This window comes from Microplitis mediator, chromosome 5 (assembly GCF_029852145.1).
Source record: "Microplitis mediator isolate UGA2020A chromosome 5, iyMicMedi2.1, whole genome shotgun sequence".
Classification (NCBI taxonomy): domain Eukaryota; kingdom Metazoa; phylum Arthropoda; class Insecta; order Hymenoptera; family Braconidae; genus Microplitis; species Microplitis mediator.
Window position 1 is genome coordinate 10,499,267 of NC_079973.1, and position 25,849 is coordinate 10,525,115.

General features: G+C 32.1%; 1 protein-coding gene across 5 annotated transcripts in view; it reads left to right on the forward strand.

The window, feature by feature from the left end:
• LOC130668593 (homeotic protein ultrabithorax) overlaps positions 1-25,849 on the forward strand; it is a 639,564-nt gene that overhangs the window by 320,825 nt on the left and 292,890 nt on the right. The gene's annotated exons all lie outside the window — the stretch shown is intronic.

The window sequence follows — 25,849 nt, forward strand, 5'->3', positions numbered from 1 at the left end:
TTTTAAAGATAAATAATTTGTAGAATGACCTCTGCATTGCGTATTTGATATCCGCTAATACAATAATTTCAATAATTTTTCGTCTGGTTTTGGTTGTTTCTAGAAAGAAGGAAGATATCTTGGCACAAAAAATTTTTACTTACCCTAAAAATTTTTCTGCATTATGAATTGGAAACAAAAATTTTCTTGGGGTAAGAAATCTCTTCTTCCTGTATCGATTAAAATAATAAAATAATGTGACTTTCAAGATACCAAATTTTGCCACAATCACCTATGAAAATTCTTTTGTTCTATCAGTTATCCGTCTGTGGAAAAATATGCCAACTGAAGTCCAAAATTCACAGAGCTTAGAAGTCTTCAAAAATAAAATGTTTGAATATTTGCTAGAACTCGAGCTAAAAGATCATTAACTCTCATTATCTTTTGAACATTTCTTTCAAACTGTGCTGGTGATAACAAATTAAAGTCAAACATATCAAATTGTTCTTTTATAGTCTAAAATATTCTAGTTGTTTAATTATCAAATAACTATTGAATCTTTAATTATGTATATGATTTATTGTTCACCAAAATCTTGTATTTTTCTACGTGATACTATGTTATGTAAAATATTTTTTTATACACCTTGCCATTCGGCATTTGCCTTAGCATATATTTCCAAATAAATAAATAAACTCAGATTATTTTTTATATACTATTAGTATAATTTTTTACCCTGTTTTTGGTCGTCTTGGATCAAAATCAGTCTAACATTTCTACAAAATTTTAAAGACAGATCTACTAGTTCAAAAACAGACCAATAAGTCAAATTACAGTTTAGACTACAATTCGATCAAATTTTTCGACCCGGGATTTTTTTGATAATTTCGAATTTTTTAATCAGCAATAAAAGAACAATTTTAATTAATGAAAGAGCATAATTTTATCGTTTTTCTGTTTACTTGAATGAATCCATTTCAGAAGTATCCTTTTTCCGTCTATTAGTGACCAAGTATAGCTCATAAAATTTAGTAAAGTATAAAAAGTACTTTGAACCAATATCCAAAAAGCAACGATTTCATGAATTTTCATTCGAACTTAAATGCAATTGATTAGATGACTTTGTGAAGGAACTTTCCCCCAAGACTATGAGTATAATTCTATGACCAGGCCACCCATAACAGAGTACAGTGAGAAACGCGAAAGCTTTGTAGAAAAGGGGCTAAGAGAATTCTCGTCCTCCCATAGCTTCCAACTGGCACCGTCCCAAATTGAAAAACACATTCGTGATATTTTCTTTGTGAACAAAGACGGGAAAAAAAAAGTAAAAAGTATTGCAAAAGGAGAAAGAAAATAAAAAGAATCGCTAAGAAGATGTAATAGATTGTACGGAATGGGGGTTGAAAGTTAAATCTTGAGAGGGAGCAATGCGCTATGCGCACTTTTGAAGGAGGGGCAAGGTAGATTTATAATGAAAGCCGTAGAGTTGGACTTGGATTTGTGAGGGTAGAGAAAGCAACCCTCCTATCCACATTGGACCAACGGGATACGAAAAACTGTTAGAATGGGAATGGTGGAATGAGGGAAAGCGAAAACTCTAGAGCCTCGTCCAACAAGGAATCCAATCGCCACGTGATCTGTATAATAGCTTTGCTAAACCTTTCTCTACCCCTATCTCAATCCCACGAGAGATATTATAAATAACAAACGGTTGCTCATCATCTCGGCTTCTCTGTTCTCTGTCCAGACGAGATCAAACCCCAACTAACAAAGCCAACCCCTTTACATGCTACGATATTACGTACTAATATACCAACCCAATATATACGTGAATTAGTAAAATACAATGCACCTGTACGTAATTTTGATGAGTACTCCCTGGTTGCAATCTAATTGGTCCATAGCTTACAGTAAATGATATGAGAAAAAAACCATTTTAGCTTTTACGTACACGGAGAAACTATTCTTGTTTGAAGTACTATGGTGTCATAGTAAAGTCGGACCAAGTTGGCGACCTGACGAAAATTGAAGTAAACACATCCAAAATTTTATTAACATGTGAAATTTAAAATAATTTTGCCCGTACTCTTTCTTAACTTTGAAATAGTGAAAATAGTGACTATTGACTGTTTACCCGAGGTCAAAAAATGAGATCTGTTCTAAAATAAATGATAAATTCAAATATTTTTTCTTTAATTTAAGTTCAAAAATCATATTTATTTTATATAAAAATTGAATCTGTTTTTGCCCGTAGTAGTCATTATCTAGGCCAATATCAGACTTATTTTTGTATGATATTTAGTCGGTTTTAATCGCGTTTAAACTAAAAGCTGACTTTTTTATTATAATTATTGGTCTGTGTTCAATTGTTTTTAAGGACAAAAACAGACTTTATTTACTATAATTTTTAGTCTGTTTTTAATCGCTTTTAGATAAAAAATAAGACTTTTTACAAATATAAATAATAATAATAATAATATAGATTCATAAATTTATTTTAATTTTCTTGATATTTGAAACATGCTAAAGCGCTTCCGTAATAAGATGTCACAAGAATTTTGATGGTTTCTAATGCCAAAATATTTTCGATTTTATCCAGTAAATAAGGAAAATTTCTTGACATTTTAAGAGATATTTTAGTACTTTTATTCAATATTATAAATATTCAGTCAAGACAACTAAAACATGAAGCTGTCAAACTTTCATTAACTGTCGCCATTTTTAAACAAAAGACACTAAATAAATAGTAATCAAAACATAATCAATTCTGTAACTTAATGTATGTTTTATAAATATTGCCCATAAATAAAAATATTACAAGTCCATGATTTAATCTAGTTTTGTCCTTGCAAATTTTCAGAACTAAAATTTTTTAAAGTTCAAGAATTAATCTAGTTTTGTCTACCCGTAACGCCATTGTTTTTTAAAGCAACAGATCAAAAACAGCATAAAATTTTTATAAAAGATCAAAAACAGATCAAATTGTCCAATTCGACTAAAATCAGATGAAATTTTTCGACCCGAGTAGTTTCAGTTTACTCTTCACAGACTACTTTTTGCTCACTTTTTTACCCCGTAATAATAATCGATATAAAAGGTTCAAATAACTGTTTTTATTTTTGACAAAAAAAAATCACATATAATAATAATAATAAAACAAAATCATAAAATAGAGTTGAATGAAAACGATTGTCGGAATTCCCAAAGTTGTTGAAATTTTTTTCCATTTAATAGTGAAAAAAGTAAAAAAAATAAAAATACAAGATGGTGAGTAGATGTATATGTCGAGCACGTAGCCTCGAGGATTGCCTTGATGTGCCATAGAGGCAATCATGCCTGCAATGCAGAAGCCCATCTTACCATCTTACTGCTCCATGTATATCCTAGCTTGCGCCACCCTCATATATATTCCTGCCCACCTCCGTACTTTCCATTTTCCTTCAACCCCTTCCTTTTAAGGCCACTCTGCACATACTCGAGCCTTTTGTAAAATCCAAGATTTTATCATTGTCCTCTAGCTTTTTCTCCTTAGCTTCCATTTTACGTTCTCCCAAATTATCAATTATCATTTTGATTATAATTGCCATTAAAAGTTTTTTTCTTGCTATTCGTTCCTTAACGTCCAATAAATGAAAGTCTCGTGTTGAGAATACTTTAACTTATGTTTATTACCGGGTCCATGGAGATAGTCCAGAGCAGTACGAGACCGGAAGTACACTAGAAAATATTAATAAATCACATTTCATTACATTAGCGTGGTCCGACTATACCAGTGAGTGCGCACGTTAAAATGGTACGTAGAGAAGCAGTAAGAGAGTGTATGAGCCTTGTCTTCCTCTAGTACGCTTCATGAAACTCTAAAGAACTAAAGCGTATCAGCATTCAAAGTGTTCTGACTGTGGAAGGAGAATGCGGTACTTCAGGATGGAAGAGAGGAACAAAAAGCCCCGAGAGGAGAATGTTGCATTAATATTTATACGGGGGAAAAGGGAGCCAAGAGTCTCGGAAGGGGCGAAATGAAATGCAAATGCCTTAACGAGCCACTGAGGGACTACTGGAATATCTTCTAAAGGCTCCGGTCATGAGTTTACCTCTGGCCTCATCAACGACCTCGTGACTATGTGAGGTCATTTTATATTTCACCACTCAAGATCTTCATCATGCAATTGGTTTTAATCATACTCGAGTGACGTATTACATTCAAAACTACCATTTATTGTTGATATAGTTTTGCAATTCATCAATTTTTTTTCATAATCATATTTTATACTCCGTATTAATGTTACGGTAATTATTACCGTGATATTATAGTAATCATTACGACAATATTCTGGTAATTATTACCATGATGCTATAGCATACGGTAATTATTACCACGATATGTTGGTAATTATTACCATGGTCTTATAGTAATATAGTTGATATAATATTATGGTAACCATAAACATAACATGAGGAATTTTAAATGTTATGGTAACTGTTGCTATAATATTATGGCAAATTTTTTCATAAATTATGGGAATCCATTACCATAGTATATAGTAATCATACACGGAAAAAAATAAATAGTAAATACAACATGATGCAGTCCTGGTAAATAAACATGATGAAATCATGTTGCATCCACATGATTTGTCATGTTTCGGCTACATGAGAAAATCATGTGGCAGCAACATGATTTTCATGTAGCCTTAATAGCATAAAATTAAGCTGCAACAACTAAATATTTATGCTTCAGAAAAATTGTTTATTATCAAGCAACTAGATTTTTTCGGATTTATAATATTGCAGATGGAAATTAGAGTAAATTATTAAATTAAATTATTTGTAAATGATTTTTTGCTTAAGGGATTAGGGGTAGTCAGGATTTTCAAAAAATCGATTTTTTGCTTGATTGTTGCTGGATAATAAATAATTTTTCTGAAGCATAAGTATTTAGTTGTTACAGCTTAATTTTATGCTATTAAGGCTACATGACAAATCATGTTGCTGCCACATGATTTTCTTATGCTACAGCAACATGATTGTCATGTAGCCAAAACATGACAAATCATGTTGATGCAACATGATTTCATCATGTTTATTTACCAAGATTGCATCATGTTGCATTTACTCTTTATTTGTTTCCGTGTAATATTTTAGTAATAGTTACCATGATTCTGTGAGAACGATTACCATAAGTGATCTAAGAATTATTGACATAATTTTTTAGGAAATATTCTAATATTTTATAGAAATGAAACCTATATTAGGGTGGGTTGAAAAAAAACTTTTTTTTTTTTTTTTTAGCATGGGGGTAGAATTTGTACCTTATAAAAAAAAACAAATTTTTCAAGAAAAAAAAATTTTTTTTACTCAACATTTTGAGGTGGCTCACTCGTTTTTAAAATAAATAATTGATTAAACGGGGTAGTTCCAACGAAAAAAATTTTGTTTTGTCCAAAATCGTGGAAAACACCTAATAATTGTCGAATGTGATTTTTTTTCACTTCACTTTCATTTTAATTCAAAAGAAAATGCTTTTCGTTTTTGTATTTTTTACTTAAATTACAAAAATAATAGGAAAAAAATTTTTTCAACTTCTGACTTTCAATTAGCTTTCAAGGGGACACCCTACAGATTCTAGAACACCATGTAATTTTTTTCGTTGGGACTACCCCGTTTGATCAATTATTTATTTTAAAAACGAGTGGGCCACCTCAAAATGTTGAGTAAAAAAATTTTTTTTTTCTTGAAAAATTTTTTTTTTTATAAGGTACAAATTCTACCCCCATGCTAAGAAAAACAAAAAAAAAGTTTTTTTTTCAACCCACCCTAACCTATATATTTAGAAATGGTTACCATTAATTCTATGGGTGCTATTTCTATAATCGATATCTCTAAAAAACTTTGTTGCCATACGATATGCACGGTAAGAAATATTTTGCGGATATCACTATGCCAGTTCGGGCTCGAACGCCATACTGTATGGTATTGAAGATTTTTATTGGTTATAAAATTGTATGCATAGATGATTCAACCATTGCGGGAATAGTAACATTGGCGATAGCTGCGGTCGCCGCAATGTCAGTATGGCCGTCAGGCCCTGACTGCATTGCCGTATCTACATTGCTTCTGGCCGATAAACCTAGTCTAACGACATCTATATAGTTTTGGTGGTCATACGATAGTATACATTGATTGACACGCCGGAAATTATGCCAAGAAAAACTAGTAGCATTGTACCGTCGGCATTGTAGTACGGGTCTCAGGGTCATGCTGTTTCGCCGTGCGTGCTATGCATACATGTGAGAAATACAATAGCTCCAGTACTATACAGTATAGTAAATAACGCCATACTTCTGGGACTCGTTACAATACTGTCTTGGAATATTTCACTTACTATTTTACTATCTGTCTTGAGACCATACCAGCATGGTGTTGAACGCCATGCTTTTCTTACCGTGTGGGAAAAATTTCTATAATGTAATGTAATTGTTACTGTAGATATCTCTCCGTGTATTAATTGTAACTAAATTTCGATTTTCGGTTTTCTCTATATTTGTAATGATTTTTATTAAAGATTATGAATAAACTTTAGTACAAACAATTTTTTTTTCATTTCCATTAAAATAAAAGTATAAATCAGCCATTTCAATAAAACTAAATGATTGAATTTATTAAATAAATCTTGGATATTTTCGGAAACTGAAGCGAGAGAAGTTTGTAACGTTTTAGATCGTCGCCTTTTCATGGACTTGACTCGATCGGAAATGAGAAAAGTTTTCAAAGGCGTTTGAATCTTCGCCTCTTTCGTCCCTAGATTTAACCAGACATCTACTACAGTAGATTCGAGAAATCGTGGAAAGAGCGAATAAGGCAGTCGAGAAACTTGAGTGAATACGATCGAAAACAAAGAGGTAAAATTCATGAGTATGGGAGTTTATATACCTCGAAGCCCTCGCGTCCTCACCATTAGATACGGTTAACGTCGTCTCTGATAGGAGTCTTAAATTAGCATTACGAAGATCCGTAGTTACGGCTGGTTGCGAATACTCACTACTACTAACACCTACTACAGTTACTGTTTGCTCCATAGATCGTGTATGCGAGCAGTAAGGTGTTGTCAGCTTTTCCCTTCACTATAATCACGATTCACTTGCGTATTTATACGACAAGCAAATCCTTTATATGTCGTATAACTTTAATATATTGGCAATACTCTCTCGACAAAGCCAATTCAATCTACATCAAATGAAGACATATACGAAGCTACAGCAACTGAGAAAATCATCTTTAATATCCTCTATTATTTTACTGTTATTGATAAGTATTTCAGTTTCAGTGTTATTAAGAAATAAAATTAATTTGTAGAAGATAGTTCTGATTTCATCTTCAAAGGTCAAGGTTTCGGGGAAATTGGACTTTTTTCATTCTTGACTGTGACGGGAGTCAATGAAAATCTAAGTAACAGTTACCCTTTTAGACCACCCTTACGGGAAAAACTATTGAACTCTTATGACCGCTATTAAAAATTCATCATTATTGATAAGTGTTCTATTAGTGATCGTTAGTGACCATTAGTACTCTGACTGATAAATCCTACAACACTATTGAATGTGATTAGTGTTGGATACTGTTTTGTTAGTGTTCATTAGTACTTCAACTAATGAGTCTTGCAACACTATTGGAAATGGTTAGTTTCGAACAATGTTCTATTAGTGTTCATTAGTACTTCGACTAATGAGTCTTGCAACACTATCGGAAGTGGTTAGTTTCGAACAATGTTCTATTAGTGTTCATTAGTACTTCGACTAATAAGTCTTGCAACACTATCGGAAGTGGTTAGTTTCGAACAATGTTCTATTAGTGTTCATTAGTACTTCGACTAATGAGTCTTGCAAAACTATCGGAAGTGGTTAGTTTCGAACAATGTTCTATTAGTGTTCATTAGTACTTCAACTAATGAGTCTTGCAACACTATTGGAAATGGTTAGTTTCGAACAATGTTCTATTAGTGTTCATTAGTACTTCGACTAATGAGTCTTGCAAAACTATCGGAAGTGGTTAGTTTCGAACAATGTTCTATTAGTGTTCATTAGTACTTCAACTAATGAGTCTTGCAACACTATTGGAAATGGTTAGTTTCGAACAATGTTCTATTAGTGTTCATTAGTACTTCGACTAATGAGTCTTGCAACACTATCGGAAGTGGTTAGTTTTGAACAATGTTCTATTAGTGTTCATTAGTACTTCGACTAATAAGTCTTGCAACACTATCGGAAGTGGTTAGTTTCGAACAATGTTCTATTAGTGTTCATTAGTACTTCGACTAATGAGTCTTGCAAAACTATCGGAAATGGTTAGTTTCGAACAATGTTCTATTAGTGTTCATTAGTACTTCAACTAATGAGTCTTGCAACACTATTGGAAATGGTTAGTTTCGAACAATGTTCTATTAGTGTTCATTAGTACTTCGACTAATGAGTCTTGCAAAACTATCGGAAGTGGTTAGTTTCGAACAATGTTCTATTAGTGTTCATTAGTACTTCAACTAATGAGTCTTGCAACACTATTGGAAATGGTTAGTTTCGAACAATGTTCTATTAGTGTTCATTAGTACTTCAACTAATGAGTCTTGCAACACTATTGGAAATGGTTAGTTTCGAACAATGTTCTATTAGTGTTCATTAGTACTTCGACTAATGAGTCTTGCAACATTATTGGAAATGGTTAGTTTCGAACAATGTTCTTTTAGTGTTCATTAGTACTTTGGCTAATGAATGTTGTAAAATTGTTGAAAGTGATTAGTGATGTATTTATGATCATTAGTACTCCATATATTGAGTCTAGCAGCACTATTGGAAGTGATTAGTGTTGAATAGCGTTTTATTAGTGATCATTAGTAGTCTGATTAGTGAATCTTACAATATTACTGAAGTTATAAGTGCTGACCAGGTTTCAATAGTGTTCATTAGTAATCCGAATAGTCGGTGTTACTTTACTGTGGAGCTCAAATTAGTGACACTAAACTCACTTATGACACTAAATCTGCTGTAAAGGCAAACCTAGAACTTTCTACTGTCTTCGATCTCAATAAGTTCAAATACTTTATCAAACATACACTGGAAGAAAAGTTAGCGCTGCGACTGATGCCATCGTTAGCGAAAAGACGGTTGACATTTGGATGTAGCTAATGGAACCATTAGATTTTCTAGAAGTTGAGTTGAATTTGGATCTAACGATTTTTTCCAATGAGCGGTGTGCTAATATATAATCAGCTGTGTGCTGAGTTTGCTAATTCATGTGCGCACACGAATGAGAAATGTCCCACACTAGACTGACTGCTGTATGTCACAGCACTGTTTAATGATTAGCACAAGAATCATTAATGCGCTGCTAACTTCAAACCATCGATATTCATTCAATAGTTGAACTTTGAAAACGGAACTAAAACTAATGACTTTTATCTCTTTTTGTACTTCCGATTTTCAAAGCGGGCACTTGAAAATAAATTTGATAACCAGCAAAGTATTAACTTACATAATCAAGTGCGCTTCAAACAGTACATTTTGGCCATTAAACCTGACATTCAGTATTATGAGGAACCATAAAAAATCCTTTGTTCCTTATTAAAAAAAAATATTATAGTATGTTGCAGTTAAACTAAAAATGTTTTTATGTGCAAACAGGTATGTATTTTCTCTTTGTATAAACCAACTGTTTTCATGGTCTATAAATCACTGAAAATTTAATCTAATCCCTCTGTGGTAATAAGTCACAAGAGGGTGCGGTTCTCTTGGATATGCAATACTCGAGGATTTCGTGAGGAGAAGAACAAGGGGGAGTGGAGAGACAGGCGACGGCATCACGCAGCGGTGGTAGCTCACCGGCAGCGTTTCATTAGCGGAAGATGGTCGCCTTATTCGGAGGCGGGTATGCTCAGAAAGTGGTGAACGGTCGCCGACAGGGGCGGCTAAAAGGAGAGGTCTCGCGAGATTAGAATCCGGCGTGGAGGCGACGGTTGAGGGGGTTCCATAAGCTGCTGGTACCTTATTCAAACTCATTTCGTTGCTATTTTAAATTATAATTTTCTCTAAATCACAATGTAACGGCCTACATTAGTGGATGTTTCTGATGATAAAATACAATCCAACTATCCGTTTTTATTTCACAATATTTATTATCAACACAGCTTACTCGTGATTAAAAAAAGTAAAAAACAAAGAACTGCGTACATGGAAGAGATAAAAACAATCAAAAATGAAAACGACCCGGTTCAAAAAAAATAACTAGATTTTGACTAGCTTTTGACTCAGTTAATTTGCTTTTAGCTACACTTACTTTTTTGACTTCAATTTGACTTTTTTAACTTAAAAATGTAAGTCAACTAAGCTCGGGTCGAAAAATTTGATCTGATTTGAGTCTAACTGGACGGTATTTGGACTACTTGGTCTGATATTAAACTTCTATTAAATTTTTAGTCTGTTTTTTATCTACCCGGACCGGAAAATTTGATCTGATTTCAGTCTAATTGGACTATTTGATCTTTTATAAAAATTTCAAGCTGTTTTTGATCTGTTGTTTCAAAAAACAATCGTGTTGTGGGCAGACACAACTAGATTAATTCTTAAACTTTAAAAAATTTTAGTTCTGAAAATTTGCAAGGACTAAACTAGATTAAATCATGGACTTGTAATATTTTTATTTATGGGCAATATTTATAAAAAATATATTAAGTTACAGAATTGGTTATGTTTTTTTTACTATTTATCTAGCGTCTTTTGTTTAAAAATGTCGACAGTTAATGAAAGTTTGACAGCTTTATGTTTTAGTTCTCTCGACTGAATATTTATAGTATTGAATAAAAGTAATAAAATATCTCTTAAAATGTCAAGAAATTTTCCTTATTTACTGGATAAAATCGAAAACATTTTGGCATTAGAAACCATCAAAATTCTTGTGACATCTTATTACGGAAGCGCATTAGCATGTTTCAAATATCAAGAAAATTAAAATAAGTTTATGAATCTATATTATTATTATTATTATTTATATTTGTAAAAAGTCCTGTTTTTGATCTAAAAGCGATTAAAAACAGACTAAAAATTATAGTAAATAAAGTCTGTTTTTGTCCTTAACAACAATTGAACACAGACCAATAATTATAATAAAAAAGTCTGTTTTTAGTTTAAACGCGATTTAAAACAGACTAAATATCATACGAAAATAAATCTGATATTGGCCCGAGTAAGGAATAGTACGGCCAAAAACAGATTAAATTCTCATATAAAATAAATACGATTTATAAACTTAAATTCAAGAAAAATATTTGAATTTATCATTTATTTTAAAACAGATCTAATTTTTCGAGCCAAGTTGTTGAAAATAAAGTGAAACAAATATTTGAATTTTAAATGGCCGAGATACGTCAGGAAAATATATGACGACGAATAAACGAGCTCACTATACGACCATTTGCCGGTTGCCAGTAGCATTAATGAGAACTGAGATTGAGTCGGGTGATGTACGAGAGATTATTCGAATCGTGTCCTTTCTCTTTCGCTTAATCGGAGCCATCCTCATTGGACACCATCGCATTTCCGATATGGGTTGTGGATTGGGTAAAAATGAGAGAGAATACTCCATGGCGGGACAGATAGATTTAACTTATGAGATTAAAATAAAAAAATAAAAACACGTGCAATAAATTTTTGTAAAAGTGAGTGCAGAGAAACAAAGGGTGGCTTCATTATACTTTTACATATTCATAAAGCACATAACTTTGAGATAGTAGATGAAAGTTTTATTATGCTCCGCACACATGAAATAAATTTTTTAAAAATCTGCACTCGTAAATTACCGGTATTTTATCTTTGCGAAATTAAGTTGTAGTTTCAAAAAAATCTTATAACCAACAACAAAATGATGTAGGCTGCAATATGTTTTTATGAGATATCTGATGGGCTAATAAAATATGTAGGTCTTATTTACAAATAATTTACAGATAATGGGGTCGTTATTTCGTTGCTATCTTAGATCTTTTTTGGTTTATTTAATTTTTTAACTTTAGCATTTGTCGTCGTGTAAAAAAATGATTTTTTACTTCATTTGTTGGTCTTTATTCTTCGCACCCACGCCTATACACACGCCTACCACCGACTGAGTAAGCCCGCACAACCTGTAGAATTAGTTATGCCGTTTCAGTCGCGTCGTTAATGCTGCCCATGATAATTCAACGGGTTGCCGAGGATACGGCATATACTCGCGAACTCCAGAAAATGCGATTGACGTACATCAGGCCTTCGGACACATGGAATCTGGGGTTATATATTTCACCAGTGGTCGTGTTGCAGGTATATATGGTCAAGAAGGAGAGTGCTCCACGTTGGTGGTCCCACTTAATGCGATAAACGTTTAATTTATTTGTAACTTGTTTAAACTTTAGTCTTTTTTTGGTTCGATATTTTTTCTAAAATAATTCCAGAAACAGAAATTAAAAAAATAATTTTTTTTAACTTTTCGTACAAAAAATATGAGGGAGGGGAGAATATAAAGGTCCCCTATATCAAGATAGTTTTTTTCAAAAAAAAAAAAAAAAAAAAATTATTTTTGAATATTTTGGGGCGAAGGCCCAGCAGTACAAATTTAATGACCGCGGCAAGTTGGACCCATGGTCAAAATTTGTAAAATTTAATTTCTGCATATTTTTCAGTTTGTCAGAAGCAAAATGATTGTTCCTAATTATTAATAACCGTACCTCAGAAAAATTTATGAAAGAACGAAAAAATTTTTCATTAAAATTTTTACTTACTTTTATCTTTATTCATAATGAAAATCATATTCACTAGTAAATATTCAATTTCTGATCTACTATTTTATGATTTAACTCACCAGCGATTAGTATGAATCTTTTTTTGTAAAAATACACGGTAAGAAATATTTTGTAGATATTACCATGCCCGTATGGGTTCGAATGCCATACTGTATGTTATCGAAGATTTTTATAGATTATAAAATTGCATGCATAGATGATTCGACCAGTGCTAGAATAGTAACATTGGCAATAGTTATCGCGGACGCCGCAATGTCAGTATGGCCGTCAGGCCTATTCTGCATTGCCGTATCCACAGTGCTTCTGGCCGATAAACCTAGTCTAACGACATTTATATAGTTTTGGTGATAATACGATAGTACACATTGATTGACATGTCAGAAATTCTGGCGGGCAAAACTAGTGGCATTGTGCCCTCGACACTGTAATATGGGTCTCAGGACTATGCTATTTTGCCGGGACGGTGTTGAACGCTATGCATTTCTTACCGTGTAGATATAGTTAAACTAGGTTTATCTGTCATAGGCATTGTGGATACGGCAACGCAGTATGGGCCTGACGGCCAAACTGACATTGCGGCGCCCGCGACAACTGTCGCCAATGTTACTATTCCCGCAATTGTCGAATCATCTAAACATGCAATTTTATAACCTATAAAAATCTTCGATACCCTACAGTATGGCGTTCGAGCCCACACTGACATAGTGATATCTGCAAAATATTTCTTACCCTGTAAACTTAATAATCACGTGCAAATTATTATCAATTCTTAGCTATAAATCATCATAATTTATGAAAATTTTTTTACCCTTGAAAAGCTAATGTTTGTAAGTAAATACAAAATAATGAAAGCCCAATATTTAATAGGAATTATTTTTAAAAAATCAATTTCAAAGCTGAATGTAAAAATGAAAAATAAACAATAGTTTTAACGAGGAAAGTTATAGTTTTTTAAAAAAAGTCACTCTATAGGTTCACGCAATATCAGTAACTATATCGAACATTTATTTTTTCTAATCCACACAAGATAAAATTTACTCGCGCTATTATGCAGAACGAGTTGTATCGGCAAAGGTTCAATCCCAATTCCCAACGACGGTTCGGTAGGACAGCAAAGCCAAACAAACCTTATTTATGTCTCAATTAAAGCTGGGAATGGGATGCACCCTCGATGAAGCAGCTCCAGACAATAAAGCAGTCGAGAGGGTGCACGAAAGAGTAAGCGAGAGGAAGAAAAAAGAGTGAAAGCGTGGACGAGATAGATGGCAGGGTAGGGTGAGGCGTGGGCGGATGACAAAAAAAGAGAGTTTGCAATAGAGAACCGGGAGAAAGGGAAATAGATAATAATAATAATAATAACAATAAGAGCGAGAGAGAAAACGATAAAGGGGTTGGGCGGAGATAGAAAACGGCAAACCGTTGAACGTCGACCTCTGAGCTCTGAGCTCACTGCGGTCATGAGAGGGTTGAAGTGGGACTGCGACCAGTACTCACCCCTATGGGTTTTGTGTATATCTGAAACTCAGCTAAATACTAGGGAGGATATACCCAGGAGATAACGAGCAAACTCGCGAAATGCCTATAAATCAACAGGCTTAATAATCTCAACGTATATCGTTATATCTTTGTACCTATACAACCAAAAGATGACGGCCCTCGAAACCAAAACATTATCAGTTTATCTGCAGTCAGTGTAAACATTATTATCACAAGTATATTATAAATTAATAAATCAACTTTTCACATTTTTTGTCCATGATGGTATCGAAAATATTTTATTTTGGATGTGTATAGATTTAAAATGGAAATAATTCAGACACAGAAATATGACTTGTTCATCTTTAGTATAGAGAGGAGGGTGGGCAAGACAGTCCCCCTCCAAAAAATAATAAGAAAATTTTTTTTTTTGGTTTTGTAAAATTGTTTTCAACGTTAAGTAGGGGAGGAGGGGGCAAAATGGGCCTCTGGGGACAAAGTAGGCCCTTTGAAATTTTCAAAACTTCAAAAAACATGGGGGCAAAGTGGGCTCCTCAAAATTTTCTATACGCCAATAAATTCGGACGGATAATAAGCTTATCGAAATTTCTTATGAAATGAGGGCTAAAATAGACCACCAAAAACTGTTGATTAAATATAATTTATTAAGAAAGTTAAAGATAATAAAATTACATTTTAAAGTTATATCGCAGCAGACTATTAAAATGACTTTAATATTATTAATAGTTATTTGCAATTATCACACGTGTAAAGAATAAAAAATATCAAATCCGAAATTTTTTGGAGGGCCCACTTTGCCCCTAATTTTCGATTTTTCAATTTTGATGGACGTAGCATCAAATAAGTAACAAGGGTCTAAAAAGAAGTAAACGCGTAAAAAAAATTAATGATATTATAATGATTTTCCTTAAGGGGCCCACTCTGCCCCCTCTCCCCTATTTCTTTCTCTTGACAACTATATTTACTTTTATACTACTCAAAAAAAAAATTTTAAGGTGTAATAAATCGTCCCCCCACTCTTACTAAAAAAAAATTGATTGTAATGATTTTTTCACATCTATTGCAACACAAGTTAATTTGAATTTGGAATTGCTGCCAAAATAAAGGAAAAAACACCCGGATTTAGCAAAAATAAAGTCAAGTCTAAAACACAAAAAAAAATTGAATAAATAAAATTGTTCAAAAGTTAAAACTGATGATTGTAACTGTCTTTATTGGAATGGACTTTATTCGGAAGCTAAGGAACCACACACAAAAAAAGGAATTCTTGGGTCAAGAAGAAAATCGTTTCCAAAAATAAATTCTTAAATTAAAATATCCTCTTTTCTTGTTTGAAAAAATTTTCTCTTGGTAAAAAAATTTTTTTTTTTTAATTAGAGTATATAAAGCTCTTCAATAAAGAAATTCAATTTTGATTTAAAAATATAAATTTTTGCTTTAAATGTTTTTAGTTTCTCCGAACAAGAAAACAACTTGGTTGGCTCAAGAAAATTTAGCTCTTGGTTTTAGAAGATACCAACTCATTCTAAAAACATCGTTCTCTCGAATGTAGTCGATATCGATTCATTTCGATACATCGAGTTTTTAAACGGAGGCGCATTTAACTTACTCCAAGTAAAAATTAATTTATTTAAAGATTTGATAACATTTAGTTCAAAATAAATGTAGACTTTATCTGAAAACAATTAATTTTAGATTAAAAAAATAAAAAACTCATTTTAAAACTAAATTATACATTAACGTAAAATAAAAAATACTTTTATTTAAAATACAATAATTAAGTTCAATTTTAAATTAATGGTTTTTATTAAAAATTATATTTTCAGAGTATATACAATTAATCATCAAAATATATTTTGATTCTTTATTACAATGAAATTTTTTTTTTTTTGTTACAAAAACAAATGAAAGGTTAGGTTATTTATCCTGGCTTCATTGACAGCATTAACTGCATAATATATACCACACTAGAAAGGAAACAATTTTATGTAAATTTACACAGAAAAAAAGGATTTCTTGGCGCAACAAATTTTTTCTTGCTCTAAGAAAATTTTTACTTGACCCAAGAAATTTTTTGTATTATAAAGTGAAAACAAAATTTTTCTTGGGGTAAGATAAAATTTTCTCGGAACAAGAAAAAAATTTTTTAGGCGAGAAAAAAATTCTTGAGCCAAGAAAAATTTTTGTCTTCAATTCATAATACAAAATATTTCTTGCGCCAAGAAATTCTTTTTTTCTGTGTAGGATCAGAAATGATAACAAACGTGACTATCTGATATGATTAAAAACAGCATAAATAATAATTAACTTACTTTTTTGTGATTGAAACGACACCATTTAACTTAACGTGAATCAGGAAAAAACACCAGATATAATGACTAATAACTACAATAACTCACATTTTTACCGAACACTTCAATTCAAAACAATTTATGTATATGAATTAGTTAATTGTATAATTAATAAACTAATACTATTAGAATATTGGTGTGTAATATATAATTGCACATATACGGCGCCAGCGCTGAACAGACTCGTTTCATTTTTTTGGGATCTTCGGGCGTCTACGTGTATACACAAAGTAGTGTCCGAAGTAGAAAAGCTGCATAGACCCGAGTGCTCCTGTTATCCGAATGCTGCTATGGAAAAAAACCAAGAGCTTGATTTTCTTGACTTAAATTTTTTTTATTTTTGTTTCAAGCAATAGCCACTAGTTGGTTTAAGAAATCTGACTCCTTACGTAGAGAAGTTAAATTTCATAGAATAAAATATTCAATATACATGAATGAAGAAATTCAAAATATTAATTCAAAAAACAATTTACTTTCTTTAAATATTTTTTCTTTTTGAACTAAAATCATATATTTTTAACTTAAAACTTTAACCCATTTGGGTCGAAAAAATAACTTTTTGAATCAAAATAATCAAAATTAAGAGAAAATTTTCTTCAACCAAGATTTATTCCATTTTCCTAAATATTCTCTTGACTCAAGATAATTCTCTTTGAACCAAGATAACCTTTCGGTCAGTGCATGGATTCAATGTAAAAATTGTAAGAAACGGTCTCTTGTTTCCTGTCCAGGTGTAGATCAATATTATTCCGCTTATATTTGTGAATACTGTAAAAATTAATCGAATTGAAAAACTTATCAATTAAAAAAAAATTATTTTCAAATATTTTTGGTGGCCGAATTTGCCCCAGGTATAGGGAATCAGCTGAAATATGAATAAGTATGTTAAATTTTTTATAATTTGACGATAAAAATATAAAAAAATTTTTTTTTCAGAATTTTTGGCTGGTCCATTTTCCCCAGGTGTCAAGCGTAGGGCTAAAAATGCGCAAATATATCAAAGTTATAGTAATTAGAGAAACAAAAAAAAAATTGTTTTTATCAAATTTTTGAAAGGGACCTTCTTGCCCCACTCACCCCTACACAATAAAATAAAAAATAATCCAAACTAAATATCGCTTTTATTTTAATCAACAATGAACAGAAAACTTTTAAGACACAGAAATACGACTTGTTCATTCAAAATATATTTACATGAATATTTATTTTTTCAGCAACATTTGAAATGATATTTTTTTATCTGCAATAAGAAATTAGTCAGCTAAAAAAGTTTCTTTCCTTTTTCATCAACTTCCCCGAGCAAGAAAGGGCAAAAGTCTTTTATACAAAAGAAAGAATAAAAAAAATAGGGAAAAAAGTAAAATAAAGTTTAAAAAATAAAAAAGAAGAAAACGAGAGAGCAATAGCTATTCTATCTCTTTTACTCTTATTTCTAGCAGCCAGACGGACTGTAGCTCGCGCCGACCCTCATTCCTTTTTATCTCCGTAGAGTTTCCACCCCATCAGCCTCTCACCCCCTTATCCAGAATGTCCCGGTCCGCGCGCACTCCACCCAACCCGGAGCCGAGCAGTCATGGCGGCAGTTACGGAATCAATAAAAGTGGTGCTCATGCGCTTCAACTACCCTTGCTAGTACCCTCCATACTCTCATCTTTGCGTTCTCTTTCTTTCCCTAATTCTCATACCCTCGGGTGTCTCTGTTGCGCCCACAGAACACTGCGGTAACCACTCCTCTCATCTCTACTCATTTCCTATCCTTTTCGAGCATCGAATTGCGCCAACTTCCTCTGTAGCATTCCCCCACATCCCCAATCTCACCTCAGCGAAACTACCTCTAAAACTATACTCGAGCTATCCTATGTACCGAGCGTCTCCCAAACACGTCACTACGACTATAGTATTATGGCTTTTATCATTGGGGGATTCATTTTTTCTTTTTATGAGAGAATATCTTGTCGAGAACTAGTTTATAAATAATACAATATTTCAAATGGTTATTTTGATAATAGTTTTATGAATTCTTTCGTAATTATTGAGTTTAATATTTTATATAAATTTAGAATAGGGGATAAGGGGCAAGAAGGCCTCCCTAAGCCGGTTAAGGCTGTTAACCATCGAATCACTTTACTTTTGTCATCTCGAACAAATTTACGGTCATTTTGCCGAAACTTTAGACAAAAAAATTTTTCTGGGGCAAAAAGGCCCCCCTTCAAAAAAATAATAAATATTTTGTTGTGTTAATTTTTTTCAACCCCAGGTATGTGTAGGACTAAAAATGCGAAAATATATCGAATTTATAGTAATTAGAGAAAAAAAGAAATTTGTTTTGATCGAATTTTAGGGGGGCCTTCTTGCCCAGGTCTCCCCTACACTAGATCATACAATTTCTTGAATAGGGAAGGGGGGGGAGTGCCCTCAAAATTTTATAAAAAAAGTATGTAAAAATTATTGAGCAGTATTTTGAATTTTTTTTTACTGTTTTCAAAAATTTTTTTCTTTTGTAAAAAAATAGTAAGGGATCAATTTGATTTTTTTGAAGTAACTACAAAAAACTATAGTTTGCTTATGGCCGCAAATATGGGACACATTAAATATGTGTTCAAACAATACACTCGATTTTAGAGAGAATTTGTAGTTTGATGTCGGACTATGGCCACCTAACGCAAATAGAAACATACGTGTTCAAAAATTACTAATGTCATACGTTAATTTTTGAATATGTATGCTACAATTTGCGTCATGTGACCAATTTAGTACGGCGTTACTGTGACACTATAGCATTTAAAACAATGATAATTTGTATTTGCAGACAGAAGCAAAAAGCCTGATTTAATTTATAATAATCAGCAGTTAAAATTATGCAAATTGTATATTCAATAGTCATCTCACCCTCACAGCTTTGATTCACAAGTTAATTACTACGATAATGAAATTTGTAAGCTCGGAAATAATTTAAAAAATTGTAATTAAATAGCGGAGGGGACGGATAGCAAAACTGCACGGTGAGAAAAACAATTTTTCAATTTTTTCAACATCATTTTTTCAATTTTACTAAAGGGAAATTCCCTTGTTGACATAGCAAATTTTGCTTTATCAACATGGGAAATGATACTAGGGAAAAATGCGAATACAACCATATTTTATAGGAATTTTACCCATATATTATAGGAATATCTTCCATATTGCCATTGAAAAAATTTCCATGTAGACATAGAAAAATTCCTCTGTTAACATTGCTGAAATTCCTTTATTGACATAGGTATTTTTACTATGTCAGTATAGAAATTTTTCCCATGTGACCGGAGTAATTTCTTCTATATTGACATGGAAATTTTTCCCATGTTGACAAGGAAAAAATTCCTCTGTTTACATAGTAAATATTCCTATGTTGACATAGTAAAAATATCCATGTTGGCATGAGAAAAATTTCCATGTCAACATAGGAAAAATTGCTATGTTGCATGAAAAAAGTCCACACGAAGCTGAAACCACTAAAATATCAAATATTTTGGTCATTTGTATCATTCAGGCCTTAAAGCAATAAAATAGGAATGTGTGAAGGTTTTAAGATTGACGAAAATAGAATTTCAAAGTTTCCGAAAAAATTTTGTGTAATTTAATTAAAATTTTTTAGTAGCACCTAGCAATGAACAAATGTTTTTATAAATTCGATTAATATAAACGAGTACGTACAAATCAATTACATCGTGTTTCCGACAGTATATAATCATCAATTCAATTAATTAATTTTGATTTACTTAATAAATTACGTAAAAAAAACATCAGTTTACAAATCTTTCATTTTTACATACATGGGAATTTCTACTTTGTTAACATGGGAATAATTTCCATGTTAACATAGGAAATTTTCCCATGTTGACATTAAAGAATTTCCTATGTTATTAATGAAATTCCAGCAATCTTAACACCGGAATTTTTTCAATTTCGACATGGGAAATTTTCCCATGTTAACATAGGAAAAATTTCCATGTTAACTTTGGAATTGTTTCTATATTACATAGTTATTTTTCCAATGTTGATATAGGAAAATTTACATTGTCAATATAGGAATAATTCCTATGTAACAAAGCAAAATTCACCATGTGACATAGCTACAATTCACATGATGAAATAGTAAAATTTACAATGCCAACAAAGGAATTTTCCCCAAGTAAAATTGGAAAAATTCCCATTTTTTCCTCTCCGCGTGGGTAAAATATTGGATGTACCCCGCCCCCCCCCTCCGACTCGTTTATAAATGACTTAATAACTCGTTGATTTTGGATCTAAAATTCACTAAGGTCATAAATAACGTGAAAAAAATTAATCGATTCTACAGGTCATTTTTAGTCGTTTTATATATATTTGGCAATGAAACAAGTCATTATGATAATTTTAATTAATATTCTAGTTTATTATCTGCAATAAAGTCTTTGTTGGCAATCAACATCTTTATTAATATTAAACCGTTAAAATTATGATATTTTTTTATTTTATGATCTTATCCTTGAAAATGTATATATGATGATTATAATAAAATATATACATATGTATACAATATACATTTATATATTTGTGTAGAGCGAAGTTATAAATCAGACTATAGCATGTTACAAAATGCAAATATCAAAAGATTGATTGCCCAGCTGTAGTTGATCGACGTGCTGTGGTGCCGTTGCTAATTTCATTGGATATCTGATTAATTAACCCAGCCAATAGCAAGTACGACAATTCCGGGTGCACATGGTGATTAATCATTTAGTACGTTGTGGTTTGGTAAACAGGCAGCACTATTCCAGCGTATTCGAGGGCAGATTTTCCGAACAGAAAGCAGCTTTAGAAAGCTGTTGTTGCTGTTGTTGTTGAAGAGAGAAAGGAGTAAGAGAAGAGACAAACCCAACGGGGGGTGAAACTCCGGCCAGGTAATGTCGGGATAATGTTGCTCGTAAACTGTGGCTGAGGTCCACACTAGTATATATGTATTGTGAACCGTGAGCGCGCGAAACCTTGTCATGTATGTGTTTTCGACTTGAGTGTTTCGATGTGCAACCACGGTCGTTTGTTATCTATCGATATACTCTTTTACCAATCCACATACTATCCGATGCAAATAACAACGTCTATATACTTAACCCGAGTATCCTGCACATGACGTGCCTATACTGAATTATTGATCTAACGGTGTGTAGTACAGTTATTACGTTTTCAAAAAACAATAGGAAGATCACTAAAGAAATTTTGAATACACGGAGAAATTATTCTTGTTTGGAAGGGGATGGTGTCATAGTAATGCTTGACAATGTTGGCCACCAGCAGAAATTGAAATAAACACATGGAAAAATTACTACGGCCATAGTCACAGTGAAAACGATTATATCACAAATTACTGTAACCATTGGAAATTTTACTATGGTCATAGAATTTTCTGCATGTAGCGTTACTAAAACCGAAAGGGCGCATCTCAAAATATACGCCCTTTTAGTTCTGCAGAGCCAAAAGGGTGTAAAAAACAATTTTCTTGCTCCAATCAATGTAAAAATGTTAAAAACATTAAAATCTACACGGAAAAAAATGATTGTCAATAATTGTGGTTCAACTTCTAATTATTTATATTATGTTTAATAACTAATGTCGTTTCAATCAGTAAAATGATGATTTTAATGTTTAAACTGCTATAATTAACAGTGAATCGTTGAAATATACTGCTTGACTATTTAAAATTACTACTTGAACCTTAAAAAACTACAAGACACTTGTCAAAAAAATGCATCTGTTATCAATTTCTTACGTTCTACTCAGTAAAATTTACTGAGATTCGGTCTAGGCGCGCTGTTGACGAGAATCTCAGTAATATTTACTGATATTTTTTTTCCGTGTATGAAAAAAACGAAAGAAAAAGTTTTTTTAAAGTCATAAGGGCGTTTCCTGTTTTTTCGATTTATTATCAATTATAGGTCAGAGTAAAAAAAAAATTGCTAGGGTAATGAAAGCTATCACTCCGCAATTTAATTTATATGAACAAATATTTATTCAAGTAAAGAAACGAATGAAAAATGAAGAACATATAAAGTCATCAGGGTATTAGTCCTACGCCATCTCCATCGTCAGGATCATCTGTACCAAAGATAATAAAAAAATAGATTTTTTTATTGTTTTTAGAGCATAACTTGATAATAATAAAAAAATTTATAAACTATTACCATCGCTGAAAATTAAACTTTAATAATAATGATATTTTTGTGGGAAGATACCTGATGCCCGAAAATGATTTAGAGCATCAAACTTACTTCGAAATATTGGTATTCTAGAATCATAACAATTCTCAAGAACAACGTTCTTATTGAATGACTTTTGACAGACTCGGGTTTCCAAAAATCACAATCCAAAAATAACATGTTTAGTTCTATAAATATTACATAAGTCAATTCACAGATAAATTTCTGCCAATTTCACACTGTTCTCTAATTTTTACAGAACTGTTTTTTCCGTACGTTAACTATGCTACCGTATAAAATAAATTACATATTTTGAATATAAAAAAAAAGAAATGCATCATATCTCTCAAGTAAAGTTACCGTTTATAATTACAGCTAAATTATAGTGAAGCTAACGATGCAAATATATCGATCACTCGGGTAATTTTCACACTCATGTGGCCTAATTGCAACCAGCGGACAATTTTTATAATATCTGTTTCCTGATTTAATATGCAAATTAATTACCACTCACTTTTTTTCTTATTTTCAATACTTTCGACAAAAATGGCTGCCCATTTTTACACCTAAAATTACAAGTCTCTTTGCCCTAACGAGTATACTTATCTACATTCTTCAACAAAAAATTACACTTTATGATTTAAATGTTTTCCTGATCACTATCTGATCATTTTTTCAAGCTATAATTTTTTACCCAGCATCCCTCCAGGCGTGAATTATTCTTCTGGGTCTATAATGGACCAATTTAAACATCAAATAAAAAGTCGATCTTATTTTTACGAACTAGATGAGATAAGCAAACGTAACGCCTGAGGAGAAACGTCCACGCGCCACGAAAGCTATAAAATTTTTCTAGTGCGCAAGAGGAAGCCAACGCAAACATTTATCTGAAGATAGCAAAAAGGGATGCGGCTTTTAGTGTAGAATAGCTCGTACTCTCGAGCGAAATAGGCCATTGCTGTTGAATCAATAACGGTTATAGTGTTAAGCTGCATCACGACAAATTGCATTGAAAACTCTATTGCCTGTCTTTAATGATCAATTCAAAATTACCCACAAGACCTCGTGCATATGTCAGAGTCCGGTCACTTTTAATTTGCAAAATAATCTTCCAAGTATCCTGTTTTTGATCGTCTTTGGTTCAAAAATAGCTTAAGAGTTTTATAAAATTAGAGAGACAGGTAAAATACCCGAGTCAAAAAATTAGATCTGTTTTAAAATAAATGATAAATTCAGATATTTTTTCTTGAATTTAAGTTTTATATAAAAATTTAATCTGTTTTTGCCCGTTCTATTCCTTATTCAGGCCAATATCAGACTTATTTTCGTGTGATATTTAGTCTATTTTAAGTCGCGTTTAGACTAAAAACAGACTTTTTTATTATAATTCATGATCTGTGTTCAATTGTTTTTAAGGACAAAAACAGACTTTATTTACTATAATATTTACTCTGTTTTTAATCGCTTTTAGATCAAAAACAGGACTTTTTACAAATATAAATAATCATAATAATAATATAGATTTATAAATTTATTTTAATTTTCTTGATATTTGAAACATGCTAATGCGCTTCCGTAATAAGATGTCACAAGAATTTTGATGGTTTCTAATGCCAAAATATTTTCGATTTTATCCAGTAAATAAGGAAAATTTCTTGACATTTTAAGAGTTATTTTATTACTTTTATTCAATACTATAAATATTCAGTCAAGACAACTAAAACATAAAGCTGTCAAACTTTCATTAACTGCCGTCATTTTTAAACAAAAGACACTAGATAAATAGTAAACAAAACATAATCAATTCTGTCACTTAGTATATTTTTTATAAATATTGCCCAAGAATAAAAATATTACAAGTCCATGATTTAATCTAGTTTAGTCCTTGCAAATTTTCAGAACTATAATTTTTTAAAGTTCAAGAATTAATTTAGTTTTGCCTGCCTGTAACGCAATTGTTTTTTCAAACAACAGATCAAAAATAGTTTAAAATTTTTATAAAAGATCAAAAACAAATCAAATAGTCCAATTAGACTAAAATCAGATCAAATTTTTTGGTCCGGGTAGATCAAAAACAGATTAAAAATTTAATAAAAGTTCAATAACAGATCAAGTAGTCCAAATACCGTCCAGTTAGACTAAAATCAGATCAAATTTTTCGACCCTTGCTGTTTTTTATCGTCTTTGGTTCAAAGACAGCTTAAGAGTATCATAAAATTTGAAAGACAGGTAAACTGGTTCAAAAACTGACCAATTTGTTCAAATACAGTCTAGTTAAACTAAAATCGGATCAAAGTTTTCGACCCGGGAGTATAACAGCCTAGTATCAACAAATATTCTTCAAAATTTATGATCAAATGATTATATTATTCATTACATTTACTACGTAAGCTCGTTCGTTATAACCATTGTAACTTTATCTAGAGTTATTGAGTATCTTCGTTGAACATAACAACGAGTGTATTAGTGGGTCGTAAAATATCTTTGCACTATGAAATTCCAAACAACAAGACAAGAAGGAGAGTATGGCATGTGTTAAAAGCTCTTGTGTTGCAGCAAGTTTCACAGCACGCGAGAGAGAAATTTCTAGTCGACGCGTGCCGTCGGCAACCACCTATCCTATCTCGCCGATAAACGTTCTGTGTTGGCACAGCTGAAATCTCAGAGCTCTGCTTAGCTACGTGTTTCATAAATAATGCACCTAAACAGCCCCTTTCTCTAGCACTGTCTTCCTTTCTTGCGAGCCTATACACTGTAAGGTACAGTTACCGCGCTCACTTCCTCCCAATGATAGCACACGGTCTGAAAACGACCTGAGCATTCCGCACGAAATGGCTATACTATGGGAGTAAAACTTTACCACGAGGGTTCTGAAAAAGTCTTACATGGATTACTGTCTTTTATCGGGGTACTCAGAGCTTCTGTAGATTATGTATGAAAGTATAAGGGCATGGGGTGAACTCCAAAAAGTATTGATAAAGATTTCACGAGTA